Below are 27991 nucleotides of genomic sequence, written 5' to 3'. Positions count from 1 at the left end.
AGAGTGTAGGCTCTTTGGTCAGTTACCTGTGATCTCAGGGTTCCCGTTGGCAGGTTCCGGCCTTGGCTGTAATGGAGGGTAGTTGGTGGGTTAGAGGACAAGATAAGAAATAGGGCGCCAGTATCTTTTGCAACTCACAGGTATTTTATTGACAAGCACACACCAGCTCCAGGCTTGCACAGGATCAATTATTATCTTATAGAGCACAATACCTCATTAGACAGGTTCCCTGTATAATGCTCTCATCAGGGCAAGTTCCCTCAGTGCCCCTTCCCATTCAGGTAAGTACTTCTGGATCAGTCTTGGCATCTAGTCCACACAAATTTTTTGGGTTTCCTAGCTTCTAGCACACTACACCCCAAAATACTGCTTCAGCCTGAATATCACTCAGGAAGGGCTTACTTCTATTCTCTTGGTTTTGTATGTGCCTCCTAGGAGCTGGGTTCCCAGGCAGTCTTCCCTTAGCAGGCCCTGGTCCTCACTGTTCCAACTGCCACTAACTTACTATTTTACGAACTCCTAACTCACTAACTTCTAAGTTACTAACTTCTATATTAATAACTTCTAAATTACTAACTTAATCCTAACTCCTCGTTTACTAATTTATAACTCACTCCTTGCCTGTCCTCTCCTCAATTTACAACTGCCTAAACTGTCTCTCTCAACTGTCTTAATCTTAACTGTCATACATCCACAGCCTCACTGGTTGCCTAGCAACATGTGAACGGCAGACTCTGAAGCTGTGACATAATCCTATGAAAAAGTAAGGGGACTATCTATCTCCTACAACTGCCTCTCCTCACTGTCCTCCCTGTCCCTCTCCTAAACTGACTAAACTGTCCCTTTTTTAAATGTCAGCGCAAGCTCCCTCGCGCTACAAACTGCCTTAACTGCACATGAAGCCGCCCTATAGGCTAAGCCGCAGCATGTGCCATTCCCTGAGGCTCATGGGACTTGTAGTCCCTGCGCGGAGCCTTTCCTGTAATGGCCGTGCACCTGCACTGATCTGAGCATGCACGACCTATTTCGCATGCGTGGCCAATCACAACATGGCCACCACGAGTCATCCCGCGCATCTGCGAGCCCTGCGCGCGTGCGTGTGCATAACAAACAAAGAATACAATGCTATTGATTCAATTGGATTGTTCCTTTGATGCATCTAGTGCAGTTGTTTGCCCCAGAATTGCATCACTTTTACCTTGTAACATATGGGCCTTGCTGTGTATACAAACTGTCTTGTGAATCCTGATTTAACTGTAATGATTTAAAATAGTAATAGAACAAGTTAACTATGCTAGCAGCTATAAAGGACATGATCATTAATTATATGACAAAACAGATCCTATCAGTGTGTGTTCTAATTAACTAGCCCAATTAATCTTCATGCTAGATTAACTTGATAAAATGCTGACCTGATTTGGGATTAAAAGATTACAAGTAACATTTCTAAACTGAAAGCTGCAACATGCCTCATGTCAACACAGTAGTGATAGAATTAACTCAGCACGCCCTTTACAAGCCGGGCTTTGGGTGCTGCTACTTGATTTGAGTTTATGGCATATTAATGACTTGTGAATGAGCTACTTTCAGAATGCTTTCACAGAATTAGGAGGTCAGACCCACATAGTAGAGGAAACCATTATGCTTAAACCATGGCAGCTCATCATGACTTCTCTGTAACCTCGATAAAATAATGCAATCATTTTTTTGCCAATGTGTATATATAAAGTATGAATCCAAATACGTGAGGATTTATATTTGCTTGTGTAGCCGGGACCCGTTTTTCCACCATTTGTTGTTGTGGGGTGGGAGATGCTGCACCTAGGGAACGCTCCGATAACGGAGGTTCCGCGCAAGAGGGAGCCGCCATGTTTAGGTTGGCGCCGGCGCAGAACTAGCCTGGCAGAAGGTTTTGCATGCGCAGACTAGGGGAGCAAAGCCCGCGAAGGAGGAGAGCTCGGATAGGAGGGGAGTTAGGGAACTACGGGTCCCAGCAGCCCCGCGGGCCCCCGTGATGCGTGAGGGCCAATCAGGCACGAGGAAGGGAGGAAAAGGAAGTGATTGGGCGCACGTTGGTTCAGAGCTAGCTGTAGGAGGAAGGAGAAGAAGCTCCGGTGTAGAGAGGCAGTCCGGCCCATACCTAGGCCGCATGCCCCAGGCCCAGTTAGGCCCTGAGTCCCAGTAGTGTGAAGCTGAGCTAGGGACTGGCAATAGACAGGTTCCGGATTCCCTTACTGTTACACGATTCCTACCGGGACAGTTCTAATTCAGCGGGAGGTCTGGGATCAGGACCCGCAACCAAGTCGCAGCGTGTCTGGGTGGGATCGCCCCGGACACCTACGGGTGACGTCACCTACGCCCACACTGATCCTTTGTGAAGAGAGTTGCAGAACTGGGTACTGGAGTGCCCGGCAGGTAAACTTCAAGTGCACCAACGGTACGATCATTCACTCAGGACACGGTGGCTGCGCAGTCACATACATATACATACACTGTCTCACTTGAGGGTGGGGGACTTATTTCAAAAGGGAACTGGACACGGGGTGGGATCACCCGGTGAAGGGAAGGGGAGAGTGAGCGTTCGGCAGGACGCTGAGTATAGTGTCTCCTCTAGGGAGGGACACCTGTTGATAAAGCTTATGGTTGCTACAAGTAAAGTATATTCGTTAAGGTATATTGCTGTGTGTGTGTGTTAATGTACATAAGTTCCTGTGAAGACCCACTTCCCCTCGGGCGGAAGCTGTCGCAGGTGGAGGCGCTGCACCAAGTTATAAGTATTGTGCGTACCCTAGGCTCTCTGTGGCAGAGGCTCAGGCCCTGTGAGCCTACAGGTTATACAGCATATGGTAGTGGTCTGTGTTCGCTAGGAACCAGGGCTACACTTGTATGGTCATAAAATACATAAAATACACCAGAAATCAGTAAAGGCAAAGAGCATATTTTAAAAGTCTCTCTCCAATCTTTAAAAGGGTCTAAAATGATTTTAGACATTGGATGAAGCAGATTCTTTTCTCCAGTATATTGAATAACAGGCCTTAAATATAACCCCTTACCAGCTATCTATTGTTGGTATTATACATTTCTTGGAATACTCTGTTGTATGTTCTGGGATTTTTAGACCTTCATTTGAAAAGTTATTAAAATATTTTAAACTGGGAGTACAAACATAAGAATATAGGGTTTAGCATTAACCAATGAATACAAAGATAGCAAGTATCTGCGTACTTTCACTTTCCAATAAATGTAGCTCGGCAGGCGGGGAGCTTTATCCAATTCATTCAGTTTGCAGGAGTGGAAAGGCAAATACATTAATTACATCTGACAAGACAAAAATTTGAGCTAAGCAATGTCTACTAAGTACAGTATTTTGGCCAAACATAAGATAAATAACTTCGTGATACGAAGCACCAATTGTAATCGCTGTGGGACCAGCAGAAAACTGAGTTTCTTGACAACCTCTTCCTAACTACAACTTGGACGGGGTTTGGCTTTGTACTTAAATATGCATATACTATTTGTACATCTGTAGATTTGTAGCACCTCGTGCAGCATGGGGACTAATGCTGCGTCCATACAGGGGCAGAACGCGCTCTGAGTGATCAGACTGCCTAAAGGCAGTGATCACGTCTATACAGCGTGCGGGCGCGCGTGGAAGCGGGAGGGGGTGCGGGATGCGTGTGAAATCAGTCAAAACTGATTTCTCGCCCAATGAGGGCGAACCAGCTCCATGACGTCACTGGCCCACCCATAGACACGCCCCCGGACGGCGCGTGTACTAAGGCCAGGGAAAGGACCCACTTTCCCTCAGCTTCCGCGCGCCTCCGCACGGCTGCAGTGTCTATGGACGCAGCCTAAGGCTTAAAGCAGTCTAGTGCCCATTATTTCATACTGTATGTTCAACAATCAATGGTTCTTTAAAATATTCATCTAAATACATGGTGTCTCATTGTTTTTCTATAAAGGAGACCATCTTGGACGGCACCTTTCATAGGAAAACGTAAAGTTCTACTTTGTTAAGATAAAGAACAAAATATATCTTTTATTTTCTGATTCTAACTTATTAGCGGCTTTGTACAATATAGACATACTGATGCACACAACTTTTTTTTTTTTTTTTAATTGCATTTGAACCAAATGTAAGAAACTTCTCAAGTTCCATAATGTAAATATGATCTATTAGTGAGGTTTATATAGAGATTTTTCTATGATGAGAAGGAAAAAATAAACGATGACGCCAGGAGCAGAGTTTGATGGAGCACCCTTAAAATATGATCCCAAACTCCCCCGTTGTACGTTTTAATTGCAAATGGACCCACAAGACACTAAATGAGTCAAAAAATACTGGAAAGTACAGGTACTGTACACTGCTATTAAGTATTCAAAATGCTTCATTTAGGGCCATGTATACTAAGCTGTGAAAAGAAAGAACATTTTAGTAATTGTTTCTTTAGATAATGTCATTCTTTACTGAAATACGTTCTGTTTTCAAGCTAAAGATTATTGGGGATTTAAAGTTCTGTTAAAAAATGTCAGAAAAGCTTGCAAACATTGCATATAATATATTTAGCTTCATCTTTTGGAAATAGAAATGGATGAGAACTGAATTAACCAAATGTCACTTTGGTAATTATTGTGGTGAGAAGTAAGTTATCAAAAGTGAAATGTAATGATGTACTGGGGAAGGAAAGCACATCATGTGTATACAGCAATGCTGGGCAACTCAAATCCTCAAGGGCCACCAACAGGTCAGGCTTTCAGGATATCCTTGATTCAGCACAGGTGGCTCAATCAGAATCTCACTCTTTATGACGGAGCCACCTGTGCTGAATCAGGGATATCCTGAAAGCCTGACCTGTTGGTGGCCCTTGAGGATTTGAGTTGCCCACCCCTGGTATAGAGGGGATCAGCTATTCCTCAAAAAAATGTTTTGCCTATCTCTAGCATTACCATCCCCATCATCAAACCATAATGGGTTCCACTGTGCAGCTGGACCATATCCCACCCTGAGGTATACTCCGTCCCACAATGAGCAGCCACTTTACATTTTGTTTCAATGTTGTTTTCTCTAGAGTGTAAGCTCTCATGAGCAGGGCCCTCATTACGTTTCGTATCTGTTTGCCCTAATTTGGTATGCAATGCTGTTTGTGGAATTTACATCACTATGTACCCCCATTTTACCGCACAGCAGAATATGTTGGCACTTTACAAATAAACGATAGTAATAATAATGTAACCCCCAATCAAGGTACGTGTGAGACTGGGTGGATAGTAGTATTTTTGACTCTAATGGAGAAGGGAACACTGGGGCTTAGTTTGGGAGGGAGTATGAGAAACTACATCTTAGACATATTATGCCTGAGGCAACAAACCACCATCCTATGTGCAGGTGCAGATAAAGATAGTTTTGTGTCATCAGCATAGAGTTGATAGCTGAACAAAAATGGAGTTAAGGAGGTCAGCCAGGAATAACTTACAGTATAGAGAAACAAGTAGGGGACATAGAACAGAGGTTTGAGATACACCAACAGTGACATACATAGAGGTAGAGACGGAGTTAGCAAAAGAGACACTGAAGGAGCGGTGAGAGAAGTGCAAGAAAAAGCAGGAGAGGGCAGTGCCATGGATGCCAAGAGAATGAAGAATCTGCTGGAGAAGAGGGTAATCAACAGTATTACAAGCAGAGGAGAGGTCAAGAAGAATCAGAATGGCGTAGTTTCCTTGAGATATGGAAGTTATGAGCCACTTTAGTGAGTGTGGTTTCAGTTGAGTATGTTGTGCGGAAACTCAGTTTAAAAAGATCCAGTAGGTGTTGGCAGTTGAGAAAATGAATAATGTATAAAGAAAGAAGACGTTCTAGAAGTTTATAGGCAAAAGAGAGACATGGCGCCAGTTAGTAGGTGAGGGGTCAAGTGGGTTAGTCTCGGTCAGACAATAGCATGCTTAAAATGAGATGGAAAAGGGGTAGAGCAAAGAAACGTAATTACTTCCTAAAAATCTAAAATTGAAACAAACATCACTTCAGCAATACAGTATTATCACCTGAACAAATCAAGTCCAAAATAATCTCTATTAGATAAAAGTAATGTTGAACCTGTATGTACAGATGCAGCGGCCCTTATTCGAACAAATCACAGAGCCGGTTTCTTGTGCGCTGCTATACTCCACGCGGCATTAACGCGGCCAATCAACCCGAGGCACACGTGTTTATCCCGGTTGCTTTGTTTGAATTTCATGGATTCTGTTTCTTTCTGTGCAATGAAATGCAATGAAATGAATGAATTGTAATGTGTACTGTACTGTGCTACTGTGTCAATTTCAGGTGTTTAAAAACCAGAACACCAAAATGCCATTTTCTGCACTCGCGTCTTAAGGCGGGAAGGTTGGAAGAAATCACGCGCCACGACATGGGCATTCCGAGGCATAAAACGCGTGAAGTGTTCGAATAACGGCCGCTGCATCTGTATGTATGTCTTTATTTATATTGCGCCATTAATGTACATAGCGCATCAAAGTAGTAATATACGTGACAATCATATAAGTAACAAATAATATAAATAACACATATAGGGGAGAAGTGCTTCAGACATAAAAGTAACATTTAGGAAAAGGAGTCCCTACTCCGAAGAGCTTACAATCCAATTAGTTGGTAGGAAGAACGTACCGAGACAGTAGGATGACATTCTGGTAAGTGCATCTGCAAGGGGCAAAGTTAATGTATGAGCTGTTAATTATCAGCCATGGAGCTACTCATATGCTTCCTTAAGCAGGTGTGTTTAGAGGTGGGTCTTAAATGTGGATAGAGAGGGTGCTAGTCGGATATTGAGGGGAAGGGCATGTGAACCCGTAACCCAAGGCTTCATGTAACTAACAAATGTATAATCTGTGTGAAATATTACAATAGGGCAATCAGTGCTGGTTTTTGTATGGGAGTGTGTAGGTTGTAACACACCTAGGGAGATATACTCAATGTCTGAAACTGAAACACTGCTCCAAATACAGATAAAAATGGTGTCCTCCTGTCCCTGTCTAACTTTCCGTTAATATATTATGATGCTTTGCTCCAAATTGCTCCACTTGCGCCATGAGCATTTTGGGGAACGGCTATAGGAGAAGGTAGGGGAGGAGATCATCAGTGTAATATTATGTTGGGGTGTATCAATATTTGGGCCTGTCGCCTACTGTATTACTGGTGTACTTTCCTTTCTCTTTGCTCCAAATACATTCTTCAGGTCTGAGGTGGCGTCAACCTCTGTTTTTAAGAGAGCTGCACCAAAAAATGTGATATTGTGAGGCGCTATACACACCACTTAGTATAAACAGTGTAAAGATTAGTGAGGAATAATACTGTGTTTGTGAATACAAATATACGTAAAATACGTTATCATGTGACTTCTGTGAAATAAGTGAATAAGATGACTTCAATGTTGGCTCAGACCTCCACAAATATCTCTCCATAATTTCAGAGGGAGCACAGTCCAACCCAAAGGAAAAGAAAAAAATATAATGCACTCAGATGTGACAAATAATACTCCTATATAAACTTGGCTCGTATAAATTTCCTACTTACACCAAGTAAGTAGTTTATAAGCCTTTTGCCCAAGTGTTGTTGTTTTGGTCTCTCTCTTGTGGTAGGTTAAGATGTTCCTCAGGGTAAGGAAAAAGCAGACATATTGCAGATCAGTTTGTCATAAATTTATAAAAGGTATGTGTAAGATATATTCACATTCTCTACAAGAATAAAAAGCACAGAATAAAAATGAAGGTTTAGAGATGGCGCTTAGTCTTCTTGATCTCCGCTGGAGTCGAGTGGTCAGGGCGTCCCTTTGCCAGTTTGTCATGCTCGCTGCCATTGCCTCTCAGTAGCTGGTATCTTTCCTGGGCTCCCTTTGCGGAATCCTTGACGTCTGACGTCACTCTCGCGAGATTTCGATCGCATCAGCTCCTATTGGCTGGGATCACTCTAATGAACAAAAAATAGAAGGAGCACACAAAAGACTTTGGTAGTGTCAAAAGACTTCCAAGTGTATTAATACATCAGAGTCAATAAAGGTAACGTTTCTGGACACAGAGTCCCTTCCTCAGACCGAACACCTCAACATTGGCTGTTCCTTCTCTTGACTTGGCTTCTCTATGCGTTTTGCAGTTGCCACCGCTTCGTCAGGAGAAAGTACCTCCCCCCCAGGCTGTCTAACTATATATAGTGTATCATTGATTAGTTAATAACTGCCAATGGGTAGTGGAGTAACAATAATAATGCTTATACCTATGGTTATAAAAAACAGTCGCTATGATATCAAAAAAATTGTCGGAATGGCGGTCACTGCTTGCCAAATCAGGATACAACCAAGCACAGTAAAAATAAAGTAATTATTTATTTATTCATTCAGATAGGAAAAGAACATGTACAGAGTGTACTCTGACGCGTTTCGTCTCCGTGGAGGAGACTTTATCAAAGAGTCGCTATGATAGTTCTGACACTGCATATACTGTACTTTTGACATAATACATACAAAGTTTATAACATTATAAAGAAGTTTAAAACATTTATAACATCTAAAAAAAACCTCATAATAGTATATTATACCAAACAATCATATGAGATCTGATCTCTAAAACATTGGATATATAAGAGACCACTCTAAGCTTAATTGGAATAGGTTCCAGTTAAAATACGTCATAAACATATAATAAATACTCACACGACGTGTGGATGGGTAAAAGAGACAAAAAAGGGGAAATATTAGTACTTTAATATATATCACTATTTTGGGGGGAACAAAAACATGATTTCGAAAAGGAGTAAATATATGAGTACTGTATGTCATAAGACATTGGAACATAGAATATAGAGGATTTATATTCCGAGACAGAAGTTATAAATATGGATTAAGAATTAACCTTAACTTAATGTTAAAACATTTTAGAAAAACTATACATAAGTAATAGATGTGTATTTTTTTATTATCTATTTGAAAACAAATATTAAAAAATATATATACATTTTAATGTTGGTTATATGAAATGTGTTAATATTATATAAATGTAGCCATGTTTAAAAAATGGTATACAGTTCTCTCTCATGTTGGCAGTAAACCTGGTAAGTATACAGGGTTACCAGCATCAATCATGGAGGTTTGCCCTCACCTGGTGAGGTGTCATATGTACACCAGGGGAGTGGTAACATACTCTGTGTCCACTGTTAGTGACACAAGAGGTGTGGCTATTCCCTAAGTTATATAAGACACAGCACTGACCAAAATTAGGAGTTGTTCAAGGAGTGGTTAGTTGTTCAAGGATTGGTTAGTTGTTCAAGTTCAAGTTGTTGGAGAGTATGATTCAGTTCTGGAGGTCTGCAGCAAGCAAGGCTGTCAGACCTAGGCAATAGTATCTACACTGTAATCAGGGACCTGACACAGGTGGTGATCTCCCTGAGGGGAGAGGTGATCCAACTCCATTGGGAGGGGAGAACCTTCTAAAGGGATGCCAAGCGAAAGAATGAGCGGCTAGGACAACCGCTGTGAGGGGCATTCTGTCCAACCATGCGAATAAAGATGCCCAAGTTCACCACAACCCTCATGTGTGAGTGTGGAGTTACTCAGCAGAGGAAGGCACCAAGAAGGAGTTCCTCATCAGATCAATCTCCCTGCGGACGCAGAGATTCTGATGAGGTGGAGGCGCTGCACTGGATATAGGTCGGACTCTAAACACACTACCTCAGCACCTGTCTTGCTGATATCCCTACTAACATCACACGGGAGACTCAGGAGTCCTGTAGCCAACAGGTGCACCACAAGACACAACCATGTAATGGGGACCGGTTAGACCACAGGGGCCAATCGGAGATTGGGGGGTCAAGGTGGGTCCAGAAACACCGTTCCATAAACATGAAAATATAAATATACTAGCTGAGAGAACCGGCGTTGCCCAGGAGTCACACTGTCCCCCCCCAACACACACACACTGTCACACACACTGTCCCCCCTCCCTCACACACTGTCCCCCCCCCCCCCCCCCCCACACACACACACACACACACACACACACACACACACACACACACACACACACACACTGTACCCCCTCTCCCCCCCACACACACACACTGTCCCCCCTTTCCCCCACACACACACTGCCCCCCCTCCACCACACACACACTGTCCCCCCCCACACACACACTGTCCACCCCCCACACACACACTGTCCCCCCCCACACACACACTGCCCCCCACACACACTTCCCCCCCCTCCCCCACACACACACTGTCCCCCCCCTCCCCCACACACACACTGTCCCCCCCCACACACACACTGTCCCTCCCCCCACACACACTGTCCCCCCCTCCCCCCCACACACACTGTCCCTCCCCTCCACACACATTGTCCCTCCCCCCCACACACACGGTGTCCCACACATACTGTCCCCCCCTCTCCCCACGCAGACACAAAGCCCCCTCACCTCTGCCAAGACTCACAGCACCGCTCCTCTCTCCCGCGCTCCTCCGATTGTCGCGCGCCTAGCCCTTCTCTGCTCTCCCTCCTCCCGCCCGGGGAGCGCTTCGCATGCGCCCCCTCTCTGCACCTGTGAGCGCGAGCCGCCGGGAAACGTGCAGCAGGGAAGGTGCAGGGCCTGTCCGTGTGACGGGGGAGAGTGACGGCCACCGTGAGGGGGGAAGGTGCGGGGCCTGTCCGGCTGATGGGGGAGAGTGACGGCCACTGGGAGGGGGGAAGGTGCGGGGCCTGTCCGGGTGATGGGGGAGAGTGACGGCCACTGGGAGGGGGGAAGGTGCGGGGCCTGTCCGGCTGATGGGGGAGAGTAACGGCCACCGGGAGGGGGGAAGGTGAGCTGCGGTCCGGGTGACGGGGGAGAGTGACGGCCACTGGGAGGGGGAAGGTGAGCTGCAAGGGGGCCTGAAGCAGTGGTGTGAGTGTGTGAGGCCAATGAGAGGTGTGCGGGGGCGGGCCAAGGGGGCCTGTAGCAGCTTTGTGAGTGTGTGAGGCCAATGAGAGGTGTGCGGGGGCAGGCCAAGGGGGCCTGAAGCAGTGGTGTGAGTGTGTGAGGCCAATGAGAGGTGTGCGGGGGCGGGCGGGCCAAGGGACCAATGAGATTGCCGCTAGGGACGGGGAACACACCAGGGAAACATACATACATACAATGCTTTCAGAAATATATAGTAAGATAAAGATCTATAAGATATACAAAAAATAGAAAAATATATATAAAAAAGAGAAAATCTGCTTATATAAAAGAATTTATTCTTTTAAAAAAGGAATCAATTCAAAATCCACATTTAATCCATAAGGTGTGATAGTTTTGAGTTTGTGGATCCAAAACATTTCTCTTTTGCTCAGGTCCAGGCTTCTGCCTCTGCCTCTCCAGTGTTGTGAGACCTGCTCTATACCCATATATTTCAGCCTTTTCGGGTATGAATTATGGCGTATAGAAAAATGTTTGGCTACGTTATCTGTTATTATACTGTACCTCACCTTATACTGCTGAGGTGTTCAAGGATGCGCGTCCTCAGGGGTCTGGTGGTCTTCCCCATATATTGTAGAGCTGCAGCAAATGTAACAAACAAGATTAACAAGCTTTACATATACTATTTATAGGGTTGCCAAGTAGCTTCTCCAAAAATACTGGACACAATGGTGAAGGGTACGACGCGCTCGTCAAACACACTCACATACCATGCTACTTCCTCCTGTTTTTGGCCCCACCCCCAGGTGCCTGACAATTCCTCCTGATTGGCTGCATTTCCCAGCAGTAACCAACCAGGATGGAGGAAGCTGCCCAGCCCCCTACCAACAGCATTGCTCTCTCCCTGGTTAGGGAAATCCCGCGACCCCCCAAGCTGGTCAGGTCACTATGTCCAGAGAGGTAATATCGGACACATACATGTCCAGTATTACCTCTAATGTATACTGGACAGTGTGTCCAAATACAGGACAGTCCTGTTCAATAGTGGACCCCTGACAACTATATATATGGTTCTGCTCCATCTACTATATATATAAATATATATATATATATATATATATATATATATATATATACATACATATATATAGTACAGAATAAATGAGTTTAAATAAATAAATTCTGCACTATCGCAACTGGACTAACACGGCTATTTTCTGCTTTATATATATATATATATATATATACATACACACTGTAGTTGGTGGAAATTGACATAGACTACACATATAAACACATCGCTCACCATAAATTGATACAGATAAGGGTACCTGGTGCATAGGGGAGGGAGAAACAAAAGTTTGGTCTCACTGATCAGTCTAGTGGGCAATTGTACCTGTATGGTTACACTGTATTTACGGTGTCTATATCCACTTACACCTGCCTCCTTCTTGCGGCCAGGGATTTTATTATTATCACTGTATATTATCAATCATGTGTTTCACCGCATTTTTAACCTAGTGATTTATTAAAACGTTATTATTTTTATCTTCTGTGCCCTTGTGTGACCTATTAGTGGTCTACCCTTTTTGGAGGGTCAGCTCTTTCTAGCTTAAACTGTGGCCATATATCCACTGCTATGTTGGTCTACCATGAGTGCAGCTACTAGGGTCTCTGGTGACCCTCCGTGGTCACCATCTTTTGTGTTTTGTAGGAAATTGACATAGATAAACTATTTTGCACCGTGTTTTCGAACAAATTTCTGCATCTTGATACATATCTTCATTTAATGTTGCACACAGTTTTTATTTAAGAAGTAGCATTCAGAACTTTGTTTTGTAGGTCCGGTAAAGTTGATGAAGGCCCCATCCAAGACCCTAGTTTTAGGTTACACAGTTTTCTGGTAAGCAGAGAATGATTTTTTTTTTCATGACCCCGAGCAAAAGAAAACATTACTAATGCACATCCTTTTCCTTCCAGACAGCCGGTGTGGGAAGATCCAGAGAAGGTGACAGCACTGAGGGACCATGAGACGATGACTATGAGACAATGTTTCCATGATCAAGTAAGAATCTCACCATCATAAAGACACAGAACAGTGTTCTATGAGGCTCCCTTGGCACTCTGAGCTAACCCTCGAAGGACAGAAGGACTAGAGATAATCAGGGTGAAGAAGGCTACACCAAAAACAGCTGAGAAATACATAAATGTTTTCCAAGCACTAAAATGTGTTGGTGCTACAACATCCAAACATAGAAAATCAAACTGACACTGATACCCACGTGAAGTATTGAAAAACAGCGAGTTGAAAAACATGAAATCAAATACTGTATGTATGCCCAGAGTTGACAAATAAAATGTTACTCTCATTTTGTTCAATAGAGATTAGTTAAAGTGTCAGGATGTGGTTACAAATATATATCATGCATATATTTCTTTGACGCCTCCTGTTGAGTAGGACCTGCAATGAAAGGAGTTCTAAAATTGACAGTTAAATTAATACTAATTGATAGAGGCCTCAGATTGACATATGGGCAAAATTGACTGTAACAGATGTATAAAAAGTACTCTTGTGCCCTACTTGCACAAGTAAGGGATTTGAGGAGTTGTCAAGTGGAACATATGAAGTATTAAAAGCTATTAAAACCACTATTGGAGACATTCACACACCTCTAAATCAGAGGATATATCAAGTTATTTGTCCTTTATTCCCCCTCCCCCCCACTCCCCCTCCATAAAACAATCTAACAGATCTCTGATGACTACTAGAAAGGTAGCCTTTTCCATGCCTGCCACTGGACCCCCAGCTCTTTTGTGTCACCTGATCGTTCCTACTGTAGATGGATCACATGATGCAGCTGGCCCCTGAATGCAGGAAATACAAGTGGAGGGAGCACAACTCCCATTTGGATCGGTACGATCACCCCCTAGTAAATGAGAATTTGCCCATGATCTACCTGATATGTCATAAGGGCCCCTGGTGTGCCCCCCTCACTATACTGTGCCGCTCTAGCGCTATGGAGTCTGGAACTCGATTTTTCCCTGGATGTCTTTGATTGACAGCCACCAAGCAGTGAAAAAAAAACTCGAAAAAGCAAATAACACCAAAGTACTCTTAAAAAACATACATTAGGTTCTTATTTCTTTTCAAGCATCATTAGCAATGCTAAAACAAGGATTTATTGCTAACATTTCATCCCACTGACTTCTAGGAGAAAATTGGCAGCCATCGTCATTTCAAGTCTATGATTTTGATGGCTGATCTCTCCAGATTGCAACAGAATAACGGTCAAAAGGATAGTACCACCAAAAAGCACAAGGAATTCTGTTAAATAGCTACATTAACAAAACAAGATGTACCGGGGACTGCACCTTTAAGGCAGTGGGCCCCAGTACCTTGCTCCAGCTGCTCCAGCTCTAGTTCTATCCATGAGTGGACCCCCATGGCAGATAAAGGTTTAAAGGCACAGTACCAACCCCATGTAATATCTATTGAAAACACTCAATACTGTAACTACTTCTTATCCATATGCAATATCATTTTTTCATAAAAGAAGATTCACTAACTAACCCCAGGTAACAAAGCAGCTGCAATTCCCGATGATCAGGTGCTAAAGTTTTTACATCAGCACTTCTCGGCCAAAAAAAGACAGACACATTCGTGATGGATTTGACAGGGAAATATGGGATCGGGGTGAAAAAGGTGAAGCAGGGAAATTGTTGGGGGCCATCTGGTCCCAGAAATGTATTTAATTCTATGTATCTGCTCATGAAATTTCAAAGAAAAAAAAATAGCAAGATACCATATTTGGAAGTGACTGCGTTACTTACATTCCTGAAATACAACCAATTTCATTCTGCCAAGTAAGACACATACACATCATTTTGTTAGTCACTTTTACTGCAAAGGTATGTGACCTCTGCTACTGGTTGTTTTAAGTAAAGCAGATCATCTGATTTGTTAAATGTCTACTGTATTTATATTTAATCTCAATATTTTAAATGGGTAGATGTTATTGATGGCTCCAGAATGGGAGCAGATGATACCCAATTTCTTTCTTAAACAGAATCACTCTTATTCCTTTCCCGATCGTGGCTTTCTAGGCCCTCTAACAAGAAACACATAAATACAATTACAACATAAACTATTCTTTAGATTACCAGTACATATATTTCAAGTAAATTACTTAGGGAAACAGGCATTGGGAATATCAAAAGAAAAGTAAAGGAAGAATATATTTAACACTGTAAATACTGTATTAACTTGGACTAAATTTTTCAGACTTTTCATCAACCATCCTCCTCTAATTGTTTGGTAGCAGATTTTGAAGCAAGCAAATTATATGTCTAAATGTCAACATTACTAGAATAAAAATGATTATTTTTGTTTGTCCAAATAAAACGGTATTGTGACATATTCACTGACAGAAATACTGGTTCTGGATTTTTTTTTTAAACTTCCAGTTATTAATTTCATAACACTTCACATAAATACTGTATCTACACGATGACTATCTATTAATGTTCTTGAGTTTGGCATAAAAAGCAAAGTCTCCTTCTTTGCTCATGATACTAAATTATGTAAGGTAGTCAGGACTTATAAACTGGGACCTTGTGCAGGCAAATGGCAGTTGAGTAAATACAGTACAGAAAAATGTAATATGTATTTGGGAAGCAAGAATAAGCATCATTCTTACATACGAAATTGTACAAAAGTATTTAAATCCTTTATGGAGAAGGATTTAGGCATACTTGTAGACAGCAGGCTTAGCAATAGTGCTCAATGACAGGCAGTAGCTGCAAAGGCTAATAGGATATTGGGCTCTATGCACTAAGCGCCGAAAAAATGCATTCGGCATGATTTTGGCGATTTGCCCTCGCAGTATTCAGTAAGGGCCGAATTCATGCCGAATCCCTGCTGAATCACTGCGAAAGCAAAACGCAGATGAGCCAGTGATAAAAAAGCCTGGCTCCCGATAGCCTGGCGATAGGCCGTTTCTGCCGATATGTGTTTGCAGCAGAGAGAGACCCGCCGTGGCAGCCGGATCATCGTGGCAGCCGGACATTGGTGAGTGCAATATGTATTTAATGTATTTATTGTTCTTTATGTATTTAAAATGGGCACATTCACTATTATCCGTTTGTGGATAATAGTAATTGTGCCCATTACTATACTGTATGTGTTAGGGGGGAGGGGTATTTATTTATAAGTATGTATGTGTTTTGACATTAATTGGGGGGGGCACAGAATTGGTACTGCAGGCCCCCGGGTAACACCCGAGGGCCCCCGTCGGCCTATAGTATCATTGATGTGCATATATATGTATGTTAGGGGGGTATAGGTGTTGTTGGGGTAATATATATATATATATATATATATATATATATATATTTATTTATTTATTTTTATATATTTATTTATTTAGTGTGGGGCTGTTGTGTGTGGTTTTTTTTTATTGTTGGTAGCGGGGGTGGGTGAAGGGGGTATTAGCCCCAAAAGTGGTTGGTTAGGGCTTGCGGGTGGGTATCGGGGTGGCTTAACCCCTTCATGACCGTAGCGGTATTAACCGCTACGGTCGTGAAGGGGTTAAGTGCACACGCAACCCCCCCCGCAAGCCCTAAACAACCAACAAGGGCCAAATACCCCCTTCACCCACCCCTGCTACCCACAATAAACCTGGCACGGCAGGTTAACCCATTCATTGCCTTAGTGGTTAGCCGCTAAGGCAATGAAGTGGGCTTTACATGCATTTTTCCTGCCTCAGATGCATGCCGGGGGCCTCCGGTGCTGGTATTAATGTGTATCAGCTCCGGAGACCCCCGGCATCAATCACAGACAGGAAAAAGGCCTGATTTTTTCTAAGTGTCGCCCTTGCCGATGCTTCTCCCCACCAACCCGCCAACTTTGAGTTGGCGGGACGAATTGGCGAAAAAATGTCTTTTCGAGAGTGCCGATCAGCACCGATAAGCACTGATAACATGATCGGGGCTACTAGAATACAGCCAATTTAAAAAAGTGGCGAAAGGTGGCGAAAAGTGGCTTATCGGCAGCCGCCTGCCGATAATTTTTTATCAGGAAGAAAAAATGCCGATTTTGGTCACTTATCGGCGCTTACTGAATAGCAAAAAGCTTTTTTGGTTAAAAAATGGCGAAAAATAGCTTATCGGCGCTTTGTGCATGAGGCCCATTATCTTCTATACAACAGCGTATGGATGGAAGGGGACACAGCATTATTTTGCCACTGTCTAAAGCCTAAATAAGAGACACACGTGAGGGAAAGAAGAGAGAGGGCCTGTCCTGAGGACACACTTCTGGATCTACAGACTACTAGATGCACATCCTATCAGTGGAGCCATAACATCTACATCACTTCCGGTTATTCCGGAACTTTAAGTCGGATGCCCCTTCCTGTACTACACATAATCAATGCATCATGGAACGTAACCCCAGTGACCAACCAGCATAGTTCCTAGACAGCCAGGATTGGTGTATCTGTCCAAGGGCATAATTTGAGGAATTCTAATCTAACCTATAATACATAATAACCAAATGATGAATAAACAAAAGAGTAACCCTTTGGTACGAACCCCTGGTGGTCCTACTCTGAGCACCAATAAATGCCTAGAAATCCTAATCCAGATACGTTGTAAACAAATCAATTACATAAAAAAAAAATACAATACTGTGTACACTGATCTAAAACCAACAAATTAAATCATAGTTCAAAAAATGACGAGTTCCCTGATTTAAATCACCCCCCACTGTGGAAAGCCACTATGCTAACACATTTTTTATGATGTGATTTGTAATATAGAATACAGCTTGATGGCAAATTATATTCCACTCCTCCTGACCATGTGAATCCCTGCGGTTTGACAAGGACAAACTCGCAGCTACTAGAATATCCCCCTATGTCTCTCTATATACGACCCAAAGAATGATATCCTCAACCCTTTCTAAAAGCTTTCTTAAATATTTAGTAGATATATGGGGCAGGTTTCAAAAGCACTACAAATTTATAGCTATCTAGTTTAACTTGTCATGCACAATAAAAAATATATATGATTTGTAAGTACAGTTTAATGCTATGAATGTCCGGTTTCCTTTCCCAAGGTCTCATTTCATTTGCCTTTTCTTGCTTTTTTTTTTTTCTGTGAAAAACATTACCTGTATTTACCACAAAACGAATGCAAATGCATGCTTAATAGCCACAAATGGTGCAGAAGATCCTTGAAAGAGACAGAATTACTGGTGGTCTGATTTAGGCTGGACAGGGATGCCAGCAAGAAGAAGAATGGTGGAATGCAAAATGCATTAGAAATAGAAGTATTGCAAACATATGTGAGGGAATTCAGAGCTTTGATATGAAAGTTACTTAGAGCTTTTATACACTGAAAGTAATGAAATGTTTCATTTATGTAGTTACTGGTCTGCTTGCATTTCATTCAACTGCAATACACTTTGTCTAAGTGCCTAGGAGCACGGATCTCCCTAAGTATTCTGTTCGTATTTGTTGACCTTTACAATGCAATATGTTCGTATGTTATATTATTACGGTCTACATACTGTACGACTGGAAATGAAGAGAATTCCTCGCTCTACTGGATGGAGTTGGTTCTATCACAGGATTAGAACATGTCCGAAAGGATCGGGGGCTCAGACACAGCAAGCTCTATGTCAACTGTATAAATAAGTAGCATAAAGTCCAGAACCTCATTTCAAGAGAATAAATGTACTGTAGTACACATAAAATAAAAATGTATGGGTCGAATAGTGCCTAATGTTGTCTAGATAAGATCACATCAAATGAAAAAAGATGGCACAATAAACATCTCCCGTATTAAGATAATTAGAATTAATCACACATAGTTGAAGATGGCGTCAAAGAGAGGTAGCTCATACATATTCCAGAGTGCCCATTATCCATCCTTGCAATCTGTGGCGGTCCTTTGGTGTGCAGAACCACATTTCTGTGATAGAAATCAGTAGCAGAGAGAGGTAATATTCAGCAAGGTATAAAAAACAATGATCCAGAGGGGACTCCCATAAAAAAAATATATTCATTGGATCACATATGACCACAAGAGAGGTAAAATTACGCACCTACGCGTTTCACGTACAGTGCATTTATCGCAGGATTATGTTGAAGCAGCAACAATTACACCAATATAGAAGAATGATCCTTACTTGTGATGTCATCACAAGTAAGGATTATTCTTTCTTCTATATTGGTGTCATTTATATTGTTACTGCATCAAATTTGCGGCTCTAATATCATGATACACCGTAAATACTGGTGGCAGTAGTGAACAGCACCCTGGAGCTGAAGTTAACGTGGTTCAGCTCAGGAGAACCCCTGCTTCAATCCTATTAAAAAATAAACTAATATAATGTGTCCCCAGTAGTGCTCCTTAAAAATATATTTTTGTTTAGGTGCATTTCAGAAATATTTAACAAGCAGAACTAGATAAACAAAATGCATAAATGTTTAGGGCCGTTCTATACTGTTTGCGGCCGTGCGCGCGCACGTGCTTTTCGTGTGTATGGAGTCTCAGTGCTGCCGGGAGCGACAGGTAGTGTGTGTGTGTGTGTGTGTGTGTGTGTGTGTGTGTGTGTGTGTGTATAGATTATGTGAGTGAAATCATGGCTTAAATAAGATTTTTTTAAAGAAAAAAAAAGATGAATAAATATTTTGTTTTTAATTTGTGCACTCATTGATACATACACACACACACATATCCATACAAACACACATACACACACATACATTTAATCGGCGGTAGCGGCGCAAAATCTTAATTTTCTGGTCTTCCCCACTGTGGGCTCCACGCTCCATGCCGTGCGCGTGCGCGGCCCTTGTATAGAAGGGCTGACTAACCTCTGCCATCTATAACTGCCGTGAGTGCGCACTATAGAACCAGCCTTATCCAGCTAATGTGTAGGCTATTGATGATCATAGTGCTTCTAATGATCACAATCATTGAGCAAGATGTTTTCCTGCGATCCCACAAATCTCCTATGAAATCATTCACACTTTGGCAAAAAAATAATATACATTTTTGCAAAAGTGCCGCATGGTTTCACTTTCTTTCAATTCACTTGTTCATTCACATAATATCAGGAAGGCAATTTAATTAAAGCCTAACATTACTGTCTTAGCCGTTTATCTAAGACACGTGGTCATTTTCTTTCATCAATGCTAGACATGCAAAATAGGCTTTAATGGTATTATCTGCATCATTGTTTAGAGTACTGGGTATTATTATAGCTCAGTACAATGTGGTAGTTTTAATATTCTTGTTACAAATGTACCATTGTGTTAATGCAGATAAAACAAGACTCTGAACAAAAAAGTAGCTTCAGAGCGACACAACGATAACAATTACATCATTTTCGAAGCTGCAGAGTTCATACACATAAAGAATATTCCGGCACCTTGTCATACAATAATGCTGCTCACATACAGTACAGGTATTTTGGTCCTCAATGTAAAATATTGGTTTATTAATTCAACTCAACTAATGGTTACAAGGAGAAAAAAAAAATCACTGTTAGTAATAAAAACAGGCCAGACATATTCAAAACTTAGTTTTATTCCTTTATCAACATACATGATACATATGAAAATATCAACTCAAGATTGTAGTTGCACCATCTAAAAGAGAAATGACTTCTCACAACACATTTAACACAACAAGAAATAAAAAGGACACAAAAACTGCTGTCTTGTTTCAACACCCTGTAAAAACACTGGATATGAAGGTATTACACAGTGTAGATTTAATGGGTATGACTAGTAGCCAATTTTAACTCTTCCAGCTTCAGACAGCTCTATATTATTATCTTGATTATGATACATTAAGAATGTTATTGTACAAAATTATAAGGTTCTTTTGTGTCACATCAATATAAACTGCATATTCAACCATTTTTGTACAGAATGTATTTATGCTATTCTGCTAGTGCAGATATATGAAACAAATATGATCAGGTCCAGAGTAAATTCTCTCCAAGGCAAGATACACAAAACTTCGTTAAGAGTAAGACACTTAACGTGATATTAACCTAACTTAATGTCATGTTAAGGAGTAATGCTATATCCACAGAGAACAGTAACATAAAGATAAGTCATGTTTTCTTCTGTAATAGTGTAAACTAGAATGGCTCTTTGTTATAATGACATACAATAGATATGCCAATGAGGTGTTACCATAATAATGCATATCCACAGAGGTCTGTTAACACGGATTTACATCACATTATGTAACGTTACCTAATCTTGTCATTATTCACATGAAAAGGGTGTTTTATACCAGACCATGAAAAGGGTGTTTTACAGGGTTTTGGTAACACCAAGACAGGCATAATGACCCGTTATTGGAAGAGAAAGCAAGGTAATGCTACAATAATGTGGTGTTAAGACTCTGCAAAGATAATGAACGGACGTTATTTTTGGATATACTGTAATTAGCTTTCCAGATATGTGTTAAGCGCAGGGAAAATAAAATCCGTAACTGTTTTAAGTAAGGTCACGTTATGAGCCCCGATTTAACAGTGCTCTGTGAATTTAGACCTAGGAGTTAACCAGAACTGAATCACGGAATATATTGATGGCATATAAATGAATGATGTGCAGCGCAGTAAAGGAGGAGTGGCTCAGTGAGTAAAGACACTGACTTTGTAAATAATGAAGACATTGAGTGTGAATCAGGGGAATCTGGTTCAAATCCCAGTGTCAGCTTCTAGTGACCTTGGGAACGTCACTTTATCTCCCTGTGCCTCATGCAGCAAAAACATAGATTGTAAGCTCATCTGGGCAGGGACACTGTCTGCAACAATCGTATGTGCTGCGTACTGCGCACTATACTGTAATTTTGAAGCGCTTTGAGCCCCATTGGGAGAAAAGTATAAAATGAAATAATGTTATTATAATAATTATTATTATTAGGTATACAGATGGGGGGAAGGGGACAGAAACCTCTGCTCAGCTAATAGTCAGTGTGAATGAGTGAATGAGTATTGGTGCTGTGCTGAGAATTGTTATAACGAATACACAAAAGAAAAAGGACTCCGCTGGTAGCACTCTATAACTCTAAAGTAAATAGTAATAGTAATGATAAGTGATAAGGATTTAAAATAATTTTAATGGTATATCTCTTAAAATAAAGGGGTGTACATAAATGAGAATAAAAATGACCATATATCCCAGTCAGAAGCCTGCTACAATCAGGGTGTGATGAGATATGTGCTAAATAACTATATAGTTAAAAAGCTTGACACACAGACCTGTATCACCATATACAATGTATATGGGGTAATATATTAGCACTAAGTAATCCCTCCTTATTGTAATGTTGGAGGGCTATTATCAAAGTTGAAGAGATATATTCGCTCCTCCTTAATGCAGCTGAATTAGTTAAATCAATTGTCAGAATGCTGCAGAAAAAAGTGCTATCTAGTGGTAAAGTCGTCACTATTTGGAGGTGACTATGCTTAAACAGATCAGCCTAATGTACCCCTGGTTATTGTAGGCTAGAAACTTAAAAAGATCCTTGATTAATATCAGGATAATATGAGATCAGTATTGCATAGGAACCACATACCGTTTGTATGATCAGGCAGTGGTTACAAATGCATCCGATCAGTGTATCAGTTGCAGTAATAGTAATAGTAATAGTAATGGTAAGTGACCTGTATCACCATGTTGTCCTGCTAGGTCGAGCTCCTCTCACTAGATTGGGTATAAGTCTATGTGGTGTTCGGAACCACTAGCCACAATCGCAACATTAACTCATATAATTATATATTTAGAGCTGAGGTATATGCAGAGCTCGCCGTGACAAGAGCCACTGCGTGATGATCAGACTCAGTGTGAGTTAATGTTGCGATTGTGGCTAGTGGTTCCGAACACCAAATAGACTTGTACCCAATCTTGTGAGAGGAGCTCGACCTAGCAGGACAACATGGTGATACAGGTCACTTACCATTACTATTACTATTTACTTTAGAGTTTTAGAGTGCTACCATTTGAGTCCTTTTTCTTTTGTGTATTTATTTATTATTATTATTTTTATTATTATTATTATTATATGGTAGAGCATGATTGGATTACAACACTAGAGAGTGCAAGCAGGAAGCCATCATTAAAGCCATTGTTTCAATACTGAAAACCCGACAAGCTGCAATGACAGAGCAACATTTCTGCACTGTCACCAGAAACCTTTAACACACTGTATCAGCGCGAGCTGCTCATGTAGTGACATGCGCGTTCTTTATCTCTAATGGGGATACGATTAGCATTTTTTCCAGAGATTTTTTCATTGAAATAATGAATGTGACTATACTATATTTTATCTGGTAAAAAAAAGTAGCCCTCCTGTATATTTAACAATGTGAGAACAATTGTACTGTTGGAATACAATGGAACAGCTGAAGTGTTGTAAAAAATGTTTTTTTTTTAAAGATATCTACATGTTCATGAAACAGGTTTTGGAAACAGAACGTGTGGCCACAAATCATTGAATGTTCCAGAAAAACTGAGTAGGTGAGTTGGTGAGTAGGTGACTTGGAGTTAAAGGGCGCTCTCACAAGTGGAGCTAAAATAACCGAATAATACGCGATCTATATATCTATTCTATATTTTTTTCTTAAATGATGATTACCATGTGAGCAACAAGTCCCCTACTCTGAAGAGTTTACAATCTACAGTAATTTACTGAGAGATAAAGTTACTTAGTCAGTGTCACAAGGAGAGTGGACACTGAGAGTCAGACTATCTACCTGCGTCTGTGTTCTTAGCACTAAGCTACGCCTTCAGCCCTTAATAAATAACTCAGCCGGGTCTTTGTATTTCTTTTAATAAATCAATCACCCTTCAAGTAAAAAAAAAAAAAAAACCTGTGCTTATTGATGTCCTGTAAAAATGGAGGATGCTCTCCTCTTATTTTGGTTCACTTAAATGTACGCTTATCATATACACTATTTACTGAACTTCATGTTTATCTATTTGACTAATGATGGCATTAAAACCACTTTACAAACACTGGGGGCGAAAATACACTTTTACTTTAAAGCAGCAATCTGCGCTACCCACCATAAAACATAATTGTCTCTTTTCACCATTGCACAGTCACTTTGCTTCTGGCTGAAGTATGATAGGATTGATAAAAGTGCATTCAAAGGTTGCACCTGTCAGAAAGAACACAGTCAATGTAAGCCTTCACTAATCACTAATAGGTGAACCTGAAATAGTTACTTTATGTGTATACTGCGCTGCCAGGGTACGTTTTCGAATTGTAATATGTAGGACACATACTGATTGTAGTTAGCTCAATAATAAAGGCAATAGATCTCCAGACACATATGGAAACCATATGACTTCTACTGTATTCTTACAGTCGTGCAATCCAGGCGATCTGAATGACATGGTAAACCCTGCTATGGGATGTCTGTTGTGCTTTGAAAGTTTACCATGTACTTTTTTATTTGATGTGATGGTACAATCCTGCCTTCTGTCACAAGGCAAAACAGATATAAAACAGTGGCACGTTCAGGCAAAAAAATATGTTTTGGGACAACAGAGAAAAAGTTAATGGAGATGGATTTGCGCATTATTAATGATTTTTTTGGGGTGCCTTTTCTTGAAAAATGAAAGCTATGCACGCTGCGTCTCTCCCCAAACAGATTGCATTTTATTCCTCTGCAGTTTGTCCATCAGGTTTCATTCTGACAACATAATCCAAAGATAATCCGCAGCATTCAGTTTTCCTTGTTGGCTCTCATGCAGGGTGCTTAGACAAATCCTGCTACCTGTCAGCCCTCCTGTATGTGCCAAACAGGCAGCCAGGTTAACCCTGGGGGAAGCCAGGAGACCTCCAGACTTAACCTCAGCTTCCCTCCTTAAATAATCCACTGTAAATAGGAGGATACATGCTCAAACCAGGGCTGGTCCCCACAAAATCAGTTTCATAGACAGCTCTTAAGAAGTAAGGATCTGAGGATCACTGCAACTACTGGTGGTGATATTTCAAAGCCCTGCTTCAAACAGTAGGCAGCAGATGGACAGGACACAGTGAAAGATCTAAATCCCTTAATGCAGTTTGTCACCTTAATGACTGCTGCACATATCCCCAAAACAGATAAATTCTGAGACTCTGCAGAAGCAAAGTCTCAATTCAATTAGTATGTCAAATAAATCTAATCCAATTTCTTCCTGTCTATATATATATATATATATATAAATCTAATCCAATTTCTTCCTGTCTATATATATATATATATATATATATATATATATATATAACGGAAATAGCCGTGTTAGTCCAGTTGCGATAGTGCAGAATAAATGAGTACTTCCGTATTAGGTGATATCTTTTTTATTTCGACTAACAATTTATGTCATAGGACAAGCTTTAGAGAATTCTTCTCTCTTCCTCAAGTCGGCAATACTGATACCTACACGCACACATACACACACATATATATATATCTTTATTTACATAGCACATCCTGATACACAGTGCTTTACAATACACGTGACATAATATTAAAACACAATGGGAATAAGCGCTTCAGACAAAACAAATAGGAAAAGGAGTCCCTGTCCTGAAGAACTTACAATCTAAATCTAAGTACTATATATATATCTATATACAGACACGCATATACTGTATATATATATATATATATATGTTTTTTGCTTTTCTAGATACTGACAAAATTTGCCATTAATAAATGCAATAAATTGAGAGCTCTGGAAGAAATCCCTTTTAAAATACTCACTCTACTTTGTTTAAGCCTTTTCGTCATTGGAATTCAAGTCACATCTTTGTATGAGCCGGTGCCGCATCTAACAATCCACAGCAGAAAATAACTTGCAAAAGCAAGGCGTACCACGGAGCACATGGAAGCTCGGCTAAGCTGCCCACATGAGAAAAGTAAGAACACATCCCTCATCTCATTTGATGCTTGGAAGGCATGTTGTCCAGGTTAATATCCAAAGTGAGGACAGGGAAGGTAACGTGCAAGGAGGGACCCTCAACTTTGCCACGGGCAAAACTGGGAATGTCCATTGTGACTTCTGATAAGAACATTTATTTTACCTCAATTAAATGTCAGACATCCTCTTTAGAGAAAGCTTTGGTGCCCTTTCCTCCCCCCCTCCTGTTCCTTGCTTTCCTACTCTCTTCCCTTTCTGCCCCCTCCCCAGTTTCACACATACACTATGAGGCTCTGGAGACACAGTGAGTTGTACAATAAATCACAAGTGTCAGAAGTGTTTGATTTCATTTACACTTCCTTTTTTATATTGATTTTTTTTTTTAGCTATCCACAATACACATTATTTTAATGGCAATATTCACATGTTGCTTCCCGTCTTTATCCCTATTTAACACACATTACTCTTGACATCTCTGGCAGGTAAGGGGTTAAAATGATTACAGTATTCATTTTTTTTTTTACACAAACAAATGTTATTTGTTTTTAAATCCAATAGACAACACGGGATTTTAGATCATTTTTTAAACGTACACATATTGTTAAACATATTCACGAAATAAATACAATTCCTGAAAGTATTAATCAATTTTCCCTACCCCGAGTTATTCATGTACTGTGTAATTATTATACCCCACCTCGAGTTATTCATGTACTGTGTAATTGTTATACCTTACCCCGTGTTATTCATGTACTGTGTAATTATTATACCATACCCCGTGTTATTCATGTACTGTGTAATTATTATACCCTACCCCGTGTTATTCATGTTCTGTGTAATTATTATACCCTACCCAGTGTTATTCATGTACTGTGTAATTATTATACCCTACCCTGTGTTATTCATGTACTGTGTAATTATTATACCCTATCCCGTGTTATTCATGTACTGTGTAATTATTATACCCTACCCCGTGTTATTCATGTACTGTGTAATTATTATACCCTACCCAGTGTTATTCATGTATTGTGTAATTATTATACCCTACCCAGTGTTATTCATGCTTTGGTAATACTGAAATGTTCTTTCGTCATGCCAATAAAGCTTATTTGATTTGATTTGTTTTTCTGTCACAAGGAACCATAATATAATACCGAAAACATAGAGGTTTGATTATTTTCAGCTCCAGACTTCACTATAGTTGTTTGCTTTTCATTTTGAAATATTAGTGTCTGTTTTCTATTATTGGTGTAGTAATTGGACTCTTCATTGGCTTGTGGGATCATTAACGTTTTAAACCAGTGTAAAATGCTTTGACCTTTTTTTTCCATTCCATTGCTCGATACAGATAAAGATGCTGAAAGTACAGATCTTTTTCTGTGAGTAAACTGAATTTAAAAACGACTTGAAAATACTTTGTTCCAAAAAGTCAATATTCATTTGTTTTTTGTTTTTTAAATAATGAGGACAAATATGATGTTATCATAGAAAACATGAAGAGGGTAGGCATTTTCACTCATGTTTTGGTTCATGACAAATTTGAGGTTTTGGTTTTGGATTTTGACCAAATTAAAGAAACACTCAAAATAAGGTAAAACAAAGCATAATACAGCATGGAACAAATGCTTAAAATAAGTGTAGAATCTTCAAAACAATTAGGACAAAATTTATATAACTGAAAATGTTTCAATAATTTAAAAAGATATGGCAATAAACACTATAGGGTTTTATCTCCACTGGCAGTGACCTGCTGTTCTGGTATTGGTCCTACATTATTTGGGATTTTGGTTCTAAAACTATTAAACCACCAAATGCCTATCAAAGCCTCTATGGCAGGCCTGCACAACTCCAGTCCTCGGGGGCCGCAAACAGGTCAGGTTTTCAGGCTATCCCTTCTTCAGCACAGCTGGCTCAATAAGTGGCTCAGTATGACTAAGCCATTAATTGAGCCAGCTGTGCTGAAGTAGAGATATCCTGAAAACCTGGCCTGTTTGCGGCCCTCGATGACTGGAGTTGTGCAGGCCTACTCTATGGGTTATCTCATAATGTTAGTATCTTACCTCCTGAACATGAATTTTGTTTTTAGTGTTAAAAAACTGTCTTAATCTCCAGCGTCTGAGGTGACCATTGTAGCCTT

At 40.7% G+C, this 27991-nt stretch overlaps 2 long non-coding RNA genes across 4 annotated transcripts; one reads left to right on the top strand and one right to left on the bottom strand.

The window, feature by feature from the left end:
• Window positions 1-38: 38 nt before the first annotated feature.
• Window positions 39-15228, top strand: LOC142462864 (uncharacterized). Of its 3 annotated transcripts, none has more exons than XR_012787290.1 (5): window positions 39-140; window positions 6320-6460; window positions 7464-7572; window positions 12758-12818; window positions 12896-15228. It is a non-coding gene; the product is annotated as an uncharacterized LOC142462864 (long non-coding RNA). The 3 variants fall into 3 exon arrangements; XR_012787288.1 differs by lacking the exon at window positions 39-140 and adding an exon at window positions 633-763; XR_012787289.1 differs by lacking the exon at window positions 39-140 and adding an exon at window positions 780-2415.
• Window positions 7441-26067, bottom strand: LOC142462878 (uncharacterized). The gene is made up of 3 exons (XR_012787291.1): window positions 25698-26067; window positions 11485-11554; window positions 7441-7960 (listed from the first exon to the last, which is right to left on the bottom strand). It is a non-coding gene; the product is annotated as an uncharacterized LOC142462878 (long non-coding RNA).
• Between the last annotated feature and the right edge of the window lie 1924 nt (window positions 26068-27991).

This window comes from Ascaphus truei, chromosome 1, assembly GCF_040206685.1.
Source record: "Ascaphus truei isolate aAscTru1 chromosome 1, aAscTru1.hap1, whole genome shotgun sequence".
Lineage (NCBI taxonomy): Eukaryota > Metazoa > Chordata > Amphibia > Anura > Ascaphidae > Ascaphus > Ascaphus truei.
The sequence above is the reverse complement of the archived record's forward strand: the minus strand, read 5'-3'. Positions and strand labels throughout refer to the sequence as shown.